Source organism: Sinohyriopsis cumingii, chromosome 4, assembly GCF_028554795.1.
Source record: "Sinohyriopsis cumingii isolate HCF-2022 chromosome 4, ASM2855479v2, whole genome shotgun sequence".
Taxonomy (NCBI): domain Eukaryota; kingdom Metazoa; phylum Mollusca; class Bivalvia; order Unionida; family Unionidae; genus Sinohyriopsis; species Sinohyriopsis cumingii.
In genome coordinates this window covers 74238001-74250110 of record NC_142964.1, presented here as the reverse complement: position 1 = coordinate 74250110, position 12110 = coordinate 74238001, and positions in this window count along the sequence as shown.

Sequence of the window (12110 nt, the reverse complement as noted above, 5' to 3'; positions counted from 1 at the left end):
CTTGTCTAAAAACAGTACAGTGAGGTCAACCACCTGTTCCATTACTATTGTCCCTATACATTCTCAATAATTTTTTGTCTCTCTCTAGTCCCACCTATTTTAACGTTTCCCATGTTAAATTTCCATTGTCCCTACGGTACAATGTTAAAATTCCCCATGTTAAATACACAATGTCCCAACGATACAACCCTCCTAGTTTAATAGTGAAGTCCATTCTCCCTATACTATCTTCTTTCACTACTCCCATTTCCATTACATAGTTACAAAACATTTTTGGCTCAGCTATGCCTGGGCTCCCACCACCGCCCTGCAGTTGGAATAGTGGCTTGAGCAGTTGCTATGCCATTGGATGTAACGTGATGTTTAGCAACTGCATGACAAGGACGGACATTACAAGTACAGTGGTACCTCGGGTTACGAACTTAATTCGTTCCAGTACTCGGTTCGTAACCCGAAACATTGAAATCAATGAAATAAAGACAATCCGCTTCAAAATGAAAGAATCGTTCTTTTCTATTAACATCCGGTCGTTTACCTGACAAAACGCAAAGAGTACGTGTACTTCACGTATTAAATAAAGAGAAAGAAAACAACCATATAAATTAAATGTAAAATAAAAAAAAAGATTTAGTCCATCTTTCTTACCAAGAAAACGATCATGGGAAATTTGTCACTTTGTTTGCTATTCTGAATCATTAGTTTCAGAAGTTTCTTGTCGCTGTTTCTTGGCAGCCAACTGGGAATCTTTCTGCACCAAGAAACTATCAAGGGAAATTTGTCGCTTCCTTTGCTGGAGAATCTTTCTGAAGTGGGCCATCGCGTTATCATTCATCAGGTTCACTGCCCTGTTAGCAACAAGCTGGTTTGGATGATGGTTCACAATGAAGTCTTCGACGTCTGCCCACTTGCTGCAAATTTCTTTAATCCTGGCAGTTGAAACGGTCACTGGCTCCTCATCATCGGACGACTGCTCCTCCTTTAATGTCTTTAGCTGTTCATTCTGAAGATCCACAAGCTCATCTGTAGTGAGCTCTCCACTGTGGTCCTCAATCAGCTCCTCCAAGTCGTTGCCATCGACTTCCAGGCCCATTTTTTTGCCCAAAGACACAATCTCATCCGCTAAAGCTGTTGCGTCTGCCTCTAATCCTTCAAACTCTTCTCTCTCTGGTACACACGATGGCCAAACTTTCTTCCAGGCAGACTTCAAGGTACGGGTGGAGACATCATTCCAGGCCTTGTCAATGAGGTTGATGCAGTGGAGGATGTTGAAGTGGTCTTTCCAGTAATCTCTCAGATTCAATTCGGTGTCATTAGTGACCTGAAAACACCTTGAGAAGAGCTCCTTTGTGTACAGTTTCTTGAAGTTGGAGATCACTTGCTGGTCGATGGGTTGAAGCAGAGGAGTGGTGTTGGGAGTTAGTACTGCGTGGCCTTCGTTTGTACTGTACGCGATCGTTTGTCTCCAACGTTAAACCTTGCTCTCTCTCTCTCTCGCCTTCGTTCGTAACCCGAGGCACTGTTCGTTACCCGAGACAAAAAATTTTCGAAGTTGTTGTTCGTAACCCGAATTGTTCGTGACCTGAGGCGTTCGTAACCCGAGGTACCACTGTACTATGTACCTAATCCATAGGCATAATCAGAACAGACTAAAGAGAAACTTTACATTACTGCGCAAATATGCAGAATCCTCCTCACAAATGGCCAATCTAAAAACAATAAATGCCGAAATTACTTTAGTAATTTATGATTCTTCAATTGTAACTGTTGTTAACATAACACGTGTACATCGCCAACTCAACTACGAACAGAGTACACACAGATCTGCTGTCTGGTGATAGGCCTGCCCATCAAACTCTATACAGTAATACCTCGAACATTCGCGAGGTTAGGTTCCAGAACCAGTCGCGGATCAGGAGGAATCGTGAATGTTTGGTACGAGTCACTAAAAATGCTAATAAATGCTTATTTCTAGGGTTTAAACCCTAAATATGACCCAAATCATGCTCTCAAAGCACTTTAATTTCATTTAAAAGTTAGCTTAATACATTACCCTTAAAAAGAGAAATAAATGGTTGACGTAAAAATAGAGTACAGTATCGCCTAATGGGTATTTGCCACACTAGCGCATTTACAGTACGGTACATGTATACTAATATTACCCCTATACTAATTCATTGGCTGCCGTTTTCTTTTGCACTCACAGTAAGGTAAAACCAAGTAACGAATGGGACTGTAAACTTAATGACTGACGTTTTCTTTGTCATTGTCAGGAAAGTAAACTAGGTAAACTTCATATGTCACAGAAGTCATATAACGAAGGTACAATTCAATAAAATAAAGAAAACATGTACCAATGAAAATTTCGCGAATCCGTGAATTTGCGAATCCAGAAACGCGAATGCACGAGGTATTACTGTAATATCAGCCTGAAATAAGAAATGTTGATCATCGTAAGTAGAAAGAAAACGGAGATCCAGATCTGGTATCGCATGATAGGTTTGATCATCGAAGTGAACTCTGTCTACATGCCTTAATAGGTAGAACACAATTTAACCATAATAAGTAGAATGGATAGAGCATACCCTGATCTGCCGGTGCATGACACCAAAGTCTATCTAGATGTTGTACCATGTATCGTTCACTTTTCGTTCTATACTGTCTGCCTGAAATAATCTGAACAAAATGTAGACCACAATGGGAAAGAACTTAGAGCATAGAACGTGTTCTGTTTCGCATGAGAGTTCCGTCCAACAAAATCTATATTGTCATCCTGAAATAACAAAGCGAATGGAACAACGTTCACCAGCTTCTTAATGCATATATTCTATAACTCTGATCTTGGCCCGAAGATAAAATGAAAGGTAAAACATGATGTAGAATGAATTGTCTTAGCTTGATAATTATTCCTGCCAAGTATTATGCTTAATATATCAAAGACCTTAGAAAATATATGGAAATGAGAAATAAAAAAATTATAAATCTTGACGACAATGCTGCCAACATTGTCACTGGAAAAGTTATTGCTCTGTCTCGCTTTCCACTAATGTGTGCTCGAGAAAATTCAAACGATACTGGTTACCGCTATTGCCTGTCAGAAATGTTATATATTTGTAAAACATATCCCACCACTAACCATTTTGACCACTACCACAATGTCCGAGTCCAAAAGGAACTAATTTAAGCCACACACGTGTATGTGTGTACTTAGTCAGTTATTTTCCCGTATGTATAATTCCAGCTGAATATCAGCGGAAGAAGAACAGAGTCTGCATGTTGAGTCTTCAATCAAAGCATTGCTTGCCATCGTCAACCGAAACCTAACAAACATTTGACCACGCCGCCACCAGCACCAAAAAAGTGAACGATACATGGTACAACATTTAGATACGACTCTTGAAAGACAGTTTCCTAGTAATCACCGAATTAAATCTATATTGGAGTTTTGGTTTCCTTCTACGGATGGCTGTTTAGAAGACGTTTGACTGCATCGTGTAATAAAAGTATTGAGACGCTAACCGTTGACTGAGATCTATTTCTTCAGTGTTGACCTAATATAGTCCATGCAAACATCAAATAACTAACCGTCATTCTTTAAATGAACTCTCTTTCATTTTTGTTTCATTAATTTTTTATGTTGAATGATCAACTTGAGGAGGATCCAGTTATGTTTGTATTCCCTGATTGTCTCATGAAGCGCAAGTCATGAAATAAAACGAAAAAATTAAAAAACGAAAGCGTGTTTAAATTCTTTTTCAATTCATATACTACGGGAAAATTTGTTTTTCTTTAAATTCAGCTTACGGTAAATGGACAGAAGTTCTATCTTGTCTACGCTATATTCCAAATTTGTCAACACAAGCATGTTGATCATGAAAGTATAAAACTAAAGCTACATGTCGCAGAGATTTTGACAGAATTTCGCAAACAGCAAACAGCAAACACAATTATTTATTTTTATGAAATATTCTCTCAAAAAGTAATCTGCAACAATTCCTGATTCAAAGAATAAATACGAAAAATAGTTCTGAAAAAAACAAAGTATTTTGGCCTTCTAACAGTATCTGATTTGCACAAACTACAATCCAAACGTTTAACACAAAATCCGGACGTTGACCCCGCTATTCAATATTCAGGCAAGACCAAAATGAAACCTAATTCCGAACAATTTTGCATTTAGATGATAAGCAAAAAACAAACCCTGACTACAACCCAAAGAAGGTGTGATATTTTCCCAAATGTGTGAATATCGGTCTAGATGAAAATCTTGTGCAAGGTACTGCAACATTTGGAACACCTCGAAGTTTTCTCTAGCGGCCATAATTCACATCAGAAATGCAGGTTGGAAAATGTGCAGATTACAAGTCACTGCATCGACCTTAGCATTGTCATTAGAATTATTCGCCACGAACATATACCAATGAAATCTGAGTGTGAATATAACTGAATGTAAGGACCTCTAAAAATACCACAGCGTTGATATATGTATCTGTCACTCATATAGCATTCTTGAGAATTTGATGTGGTTCATTATTGGCACAAACGATCGCATCCGTATTACGTATGACGTTGAAATTAGAGAAGTGCGATTAAATTTAACATGTTTCAACGAAGGGAAACACATCAACAAGTTTGCAATTTCATCTGAGTCTTCTTGTGGTAATTTAAAAAATATTGATATTATCCTTGTTGATAAAGTAAATTTGAAACATTATATTATGTAATATCAACAGTTTGTTGTTTAGCATATTGCACTGGCTGAAGTAAGTAAATATATACGATGGCATTAGGACTGAAAACAAGTTCTTGTGACTTAATAGTTTAAACAGATCATAAAATTATCACCATTGTCAACATTTATACCTGAGATAAAAGTTCAAGAAGTTAGATTTTTCTTTATTAGGAGGTAATTGTGATTGGCAAAATATATATCTGAAATAGAAGATGGAGGGAGAGAGAGAGAGAGAGAGAGGTGCAATGTGCATTAGGTGTGAATAGTTATTCAGGCTGACCCTATTTGGTCTACACTTCATCGGCCCAAAACAAATGCAAAAATAGCATGCGGTACGTCAAAAAAAGGTCAGCATGTCTAACATTGACAGCATGTTCAAACGATAATGGAATGTAATGTGATCTGCTGAATAAAAGTGACATTCACAAAACATTATCACACCTGGTTGTAAATTTACATATTACAAAACACAGAAATCCGAGAACAGGGATATCGCTGATGTATACTAGCATTAAAGATTCCACTTATATTCCACTACGCTTTCTCTAATTATCATATTTTCTAGTCTAAGAGTTATATCAGTGATAAACCGTCACAAAAAAAGGATTGTACACAATATTACCAATCAGTACTTCACTGAAAGAAAATGTGAGAACCATAACAATCAAGGAAATTATGAACGTTTGTCGAATATTGGGAACACTGAATTATCAGACAAGTACTCGTTTATCTCTTAACATTAGATGGCCTGAATAGAGAATTATCATCAGAAAATTAGCTAGCGATATATTGTCTTTTCAGAATTAATTTAGTCACTGATTCTTTCTGTGCTTCATGCAGCCAACATACGGGAACAACTGAACACACACATGCACATAAACTCGCATATTCTTATATTTGTTGGATATCCAGGACTCAGATATGGAACTTAGTCTACACTGGACAACAAATTTTTACAAAAGTCATGTTACTGAAATAAAATTAGTCAATTCTTATCAATTTTTATGTGCTGAACACGAATATGACAGTCAAATTGCAAAATTGGCTCTAGTTTTTTTGTAATCTGCAAGAAATTAATGTTTACATAACGAAATGCATTCCAATAGTAAAAGGTCAACTGTAATAGCCTACCTATAAAAAATCAAGTCATTGACTACATCTTAGATTTCTTCGCCTGTCTCTTGTACAGCTGTTCGGGAGCATCTCTGAGGAGTGTCCAGCAGTAGTCAGCCAGCATTGTAGTGGACCATTTTCCCTGGTATCTTTGTTCCATTGTTGCGATATCTTGATGAAAACGTTCGCCGTGTTCATCACTAACAATACCACAGTTGCTAGGAAAGAAATCCAAATGGGAATGAAGGAAGTGAATCTTTAGAGACATATTGCAGCCAAGTTTCTTATACTTCATCAACATGTCTTCTACTAGTTCCTTATAGTTTTCTGCCCTAACATTTCCGAGGAAGTTTGTAGAAACTAGGCGAAAAGCATTCCATGCTTGTTTCGCGTCACCTTCCAGCAAGTTGTTGAACCGGTCATCTTTGAAAAGCTCTCGAATCTGAGGACCCACAAAAACTCCCTCTTTAATCTTTGCTTCGCTGAGTCGAGGGAATTTTTCATGCAGGTATCGGAATGCTGGCAAAGTCCGGTCAATGGCTTTCACGAAGTTCTTCATCAAACCTAGTTTGATGTGAAGGGGTGGTAGCAAGATTTTCTGAGCCTCAACCAGAGCTGGGTGTTGGATATTCTTCTCTCCAATGGCTACATTCTGCCTGTGAGTCCATTCCTTCCTCATGTAGTGCATTTCCCTTGCTCGGCTATCCCACTCGCATAAGAAACACATGTATTTTGTATATCCTTGCTGCAGTCCCATTAAAAGGGCAACTACCTTCAAATCACCACAGAGGTGCCAGCTGTACTTGTTATACTCAATGGAATTCAGTAGCTGCCTTAAGTTATCGTATGTCTCTTTCATGTGGACAGCATACGCTACTGGAATAGATGGAAGAATGTTTCCATTGTGCAAAAGCACAGCCTTGAGACTCAGTTTCGAAGAGTCCACAAATAGTCTCCATTCTTGTGGGTCATGAGTGATTTTTAAAGCATTCATGAGGCCCTTGCTCGGCTATCCCACTCGCATAAGAAACACATGTATTTTGTATATCCTTGCTGCAGTCCCATTAAAAGGGCAACTACCTTCAAATCACCACAGAGGTGCCAGCTGTACTTGTTATACTCAATGGAATTCAGTAGCTGCCTTAAGTTATCGTATGTCTCTTTCATGTGGACAGCATACGCTACTGGAATAGATGGAAGAATGTTTCCATTGTGCAAAAGCACAGCCTTGAGACTCAGTTTCGAAGAGTCCACAAATAGTCTCCATTCTTGTGGGTCATGAGTGATTTTTAAAGCATTCATGAGGCCCTCAATATCGGAACAGAATATCAGATTACTTTCCTTTCTGAAGAAAGGCTCCAATTGCTGGTGGCGCTTTCGATATGCAGTAATTGTGACATCTTCTTCTAGAAGATTCCATTGTTGGAGTCTTGATCCTAGCAATTCTGCCTTGTTCTTTGATAAGTCCAAATCACGAATCAGGTCATTTAGTTCTTCCTGTGTTATTCTGTGTGGGGTTGATGATGCACCACAGTGAAAATCTGGATCACTGCATGCTGATGGACCAGGAGAAGAACAGGTCGACTCACCTTTGTCTTCGTCAGATGAATCAAGAGAATATTCTGCTGGAGGTTCTGGAATAGGAAGTCCCTCACCATGTGGAACTGGTCTCAATGCAGACGGAATGTTTGGGTAGACTATTCTCGACTTCTTTCGCTTCGTTATTCCGCCGGAAAGAGGAGGAACCAAGCAGAAGTAACAGTCATTTAGGTGGTTGCTTGGCTCTCTCCACACCATTGGGACTGCAAACGGCATTGATGACCTTTTGCAATTCAACCACTGTGAAAGCTGTGTTGTACATGTAGCACAGCATATATGCGGAGCCCAAGGCTTGTCTTGGTCACCAACCTTGCATCCGAAGTAAAGATGATATGCCTTCTTCACTTGAGAATTGATACTTTTCTTCTGGTTGGCAAATGTCACTTCCCCACAAATATAGCAAAAATTGTCCGCGGTATTAACACACTTTCGAGGCATTACTGTTCTTTATTGTACGTAAATGGATAAAATAATAAGTTTTATGTAACAGTAACTTGAACTGTCTCGCACAACGTCTAAAACATTTTAAATGCTGAACCTATCTGATTGGGCTTTATATAGTACACTGCTTACGTCAGCTTCAGCAGCCGCCTGGCATTAGTATAATAGGCCTACACATGTATAGTACACTGCTGACGTCAACTTACTTCAGCAGCCGCATGGCATTAGTACTGCATTGCATCAGAAAATGATGCAATCAACTGTGGATGATGTGAGCATGATGGTATTATGCAATGTTACATCATTATTCCGGATGTTGCTGCAGTCCTACTGGAGAAATTTACACAGTGAAACATAGAAAATGAGGTATATGAATATCTTCAAAACGAGAGCCAATACAAATTTTTCACGGTTATATTCGTGTTCGGCACACCAAAATACTACAGATTAGGGCCTTTTCAAGTCAGTAATGATTTCACTGTTGACCAGTGCTATCAATGCAAACTAAGTACGCACACTATTAATACAATCAAGGAGACTGGAAATTCGTATATCATTGACAACGAGGACATAGTCTGAACTATCAATACATATTAGCGACGCACAATAGTAACACGAACAGTGGGACTGTGACCACTGGTACAATATGGACAACGTGGACATGTTTGCACATCTAGTCTGAACTATGAATACAATCTAAGGACGCACACTATGAACGAAATCAAGGAGACTGTAGAAATTCGTGCGTCATGGACACCTAATACATGTTTAGAAATGTAATCTGAACTGTCAATGCATATTAAGGACACACACTATTAACAAGAACCTGGAGAATCTGGACATTGGTACATCATGGACAAGGAATTCATGTTTACACATCTAGTCCGAGCTATCAATAAAAACTAAAGACGCGCACTACTGATAAAACCACGGAGATGTGGACAATGTTACGCTGTGAATAATTGCAATTCCCATTTACTTGCAAATTAAAGTGTAAAAAAACCCACACGAAGTCTTACATGGACAGTTCATATTTAGACGATAGTGCAAACCGATGTAATAGTGATTTGCTGTATAATCCTAGATCCTTTCCAGAAACAAATGATGATCACAACATGATTATCCCTTCCTTATGTAGTACATCAATTGTTAATTGCTAATTCATACAGTAATGTGATAGCCTGTGTATAAATAAGATCATGCATCAGAATGTCTTTTGTGATATTTCAGGTGTGATTAAAAATTTATACTATCAGCCCGTTTCAGAAAACATAAAATCATTATATCATTCATGGCATTTCAATCTGATTATCATTATTATTATTATTGCACTTATACTATTTTCATCGTATTAATTTTATATTATATTTATTAGAAATAAAGTTTGTTAACTTCTCTGGTTATTAAATACACATTTATAGTATCTTGAAAAACGAAAGACGTGCTTAATAATTTACAGATACATCGAGAATGTCATTTTCGCTAGCCAAGGTTCCGATGTGTTAACCCTATCTACACCTTGTTGGATTTAGTAGCTATTTTAAAGCTTTGTTCCAACGACATCTATTTCATGAGTTGCCTCGCTTAGTATTTAATTCCAACTAAACAATGGTGTATTGTACATCGGAGGCAATTTACTTCAAAAGGATACTTTATAAGTTTAACATCGAAAGTGTGACTACTACCAATGTGAAGTCACTACATGTGTCTTTGAGTGAAAGGTATTTGTGCAAACACGTACCGGCAGTGGAAATTTGCTTATTTTTGAGTCCAGTCAAGTTATGTGATCTCCTTGTCTCGATCATGCAGGATAAGTGTTCAAATTCGAACAATATAATTTTGATTGGATGAGGTGGATTGCCGCCTCATCCAATGAAATTTATAGACCCAAGCACAGAAGGAATCAGAACACAATTAATTTTCCTACATATTCTCTACATTTGTTTCTCAGTACTGAACTTTCTTTTGTGTCCAAATGATAATAAATCATATCTCATTCTAAAGTACCTTCAATGATGACCTCACAGTAAAGTTCTTTTCATAAGTTATCAGGCATTGTTTGAGAGGCTGGGCAATAAACAAAGCACCGTACATTGGGTCACAGATTTCACTACCGGATCATCATCGATGTCTCGTTACTCACTGTCCACTGTCGCTGAGATACACACTCAGTCATACCATAATGCTCAAATTCTAACTAATAATTGTAATCTGATTCCAGAAATATCTGCTCGATCCACCAAGGTGTGGACGGGATTAACATATCTGAAACTTTGCTAGCGAAGATTCGAGAATGTAAGCTATGGTTCATTACGGGCAATCATGTAATATTTCCATAAATTGTCTCAACAATCATTTAAAACTGAGGACGCACCGTTCGACCAAAATGTGAAGATTGGAGACAATTTTACAACACGGACAATTAGGATATATTTACATAAGTAGTTTGAACTATCAGTTAAAGCAAAGTACGAGTGTAATTATCGACACAAAACAAGCAGACAGGGGAAATGGGACATCAAAGAGAAGGGTCATACTTAAACAATATAAAGGTATTAATTAGAATTAAGAACTAATACAATTATTAAAAACAACTGGCACTTCACACAGTGCGACATCATAGACAACAAGGACTCACTTTTTCCTGCAAATAAAACTGACAATAATCATCATTAGGTCTTTCATGAACGGTTTATTTTCAGGACGTTAGTGTACTTTGTGTATTTTGGTACAGTTTGAACACCGAATGGATCATTAACCCTACAGCTAATTAAAGGAAGACCTCAGTATTAATATCATTGTTCAGGTAACATATTTATTGTTAATTGATAATACAGCAATCAAGGTGACAGACCCGTGATTCCATACATTTACTCAAAGGTATAAGATAGCGTTCACAAATAAGGTCATGCATCAAAACACATGTTTTGATATTTCAGATGTACATCACTTTCAACATCAGCAACATTTCTACGCCAGTCTGTTCCTCATAATCTAAACATATTATGATGAAAAGCTTATTTCACCATTTATGTTTAAAAAATGTTATTTCTACAAATCTCAGTTTTGATGTTTTTCTAAGTTAAAAGTTTTGAAATTATTTTTTAGTGAACATTTGATTCCATTCGCAGCAATACATTTTCAGACTTCTATTTTGCTTTTCATGTTCCTCTGGTATGTGTTTAAGGGAGTTGTTAGCTTCCCCACTCAGTGCCAGTACTCCTAGCTTCCGATGCATTTTTGTTCCATTTTTATTTTATACTAATAGTAATGCACACTTAGTATTCTCCAGTCCTGCGTGTCTGTCAGTCAGTTCCTCCACAGGATGATAAATCATATTACACTTTTATTAGTCTATAAATTGCCTTCTTTTGTTTGTACTGAACTTTCCATTGTGTACATATCCTCATGAATTATGTGTTAATTTAAAATGTTCTAAATATAAATTTACGGTGAAGTTCTTGTATTAAGCTAACTTGCGGCCTTTGGAGAGGCTGACCTGTACACAAATTAACTGACCATGGGTCACAGAATTGAGTCCGGGTTACTCATGAACAAAATTTTCCTGAATACCTTCTACGAGTATGAAAAATTATTATTAGCACCTAATCAAAATCTCTAAAGGGAGTATAAAGCCTTGGAGGAAAGATACATTCCAATATCACGACACAAGCACCAAGTGTGTAAACGTGGACCTTTCTACAAATCATGTTTTGTATGGTTCAAGGGTTGTCCGCTTTTGTTCGTGTGTAAACTCATGAATTTCACCAATTTACAACAATAAATAATAAACACACACACACACACACAAAGAAACACACACACACAAACACACACACACACACACACACACACACACACACACACTCGTGCGCATTGTCTACATTTGGAAGACATTATACAACTACTTACCATAGGAAGTACACTTGAAAGAAAGCAATTATATAGTTGAATTTCAAAGCAAACACATGCCCAAATGCATTTTAAAAGCTTGTTGAAGTATCTCGTAAGAGTTTTCAAAAGTTCAAATACTGAACTCTAACCTGTTTCAGAAATACTATGCTTCAACATAATGATTACGACTTAATTGGCTGTGATGATTGTGTAATGTCGAGACATAATAAAAGAACGGATTCAAATCTATAAATAAAAGAGTGCTTGTATAAAACAGGGATATAGTTACAACCTATTGACGTACAATTCAGGTATGTGAAAGACAACACTGGAA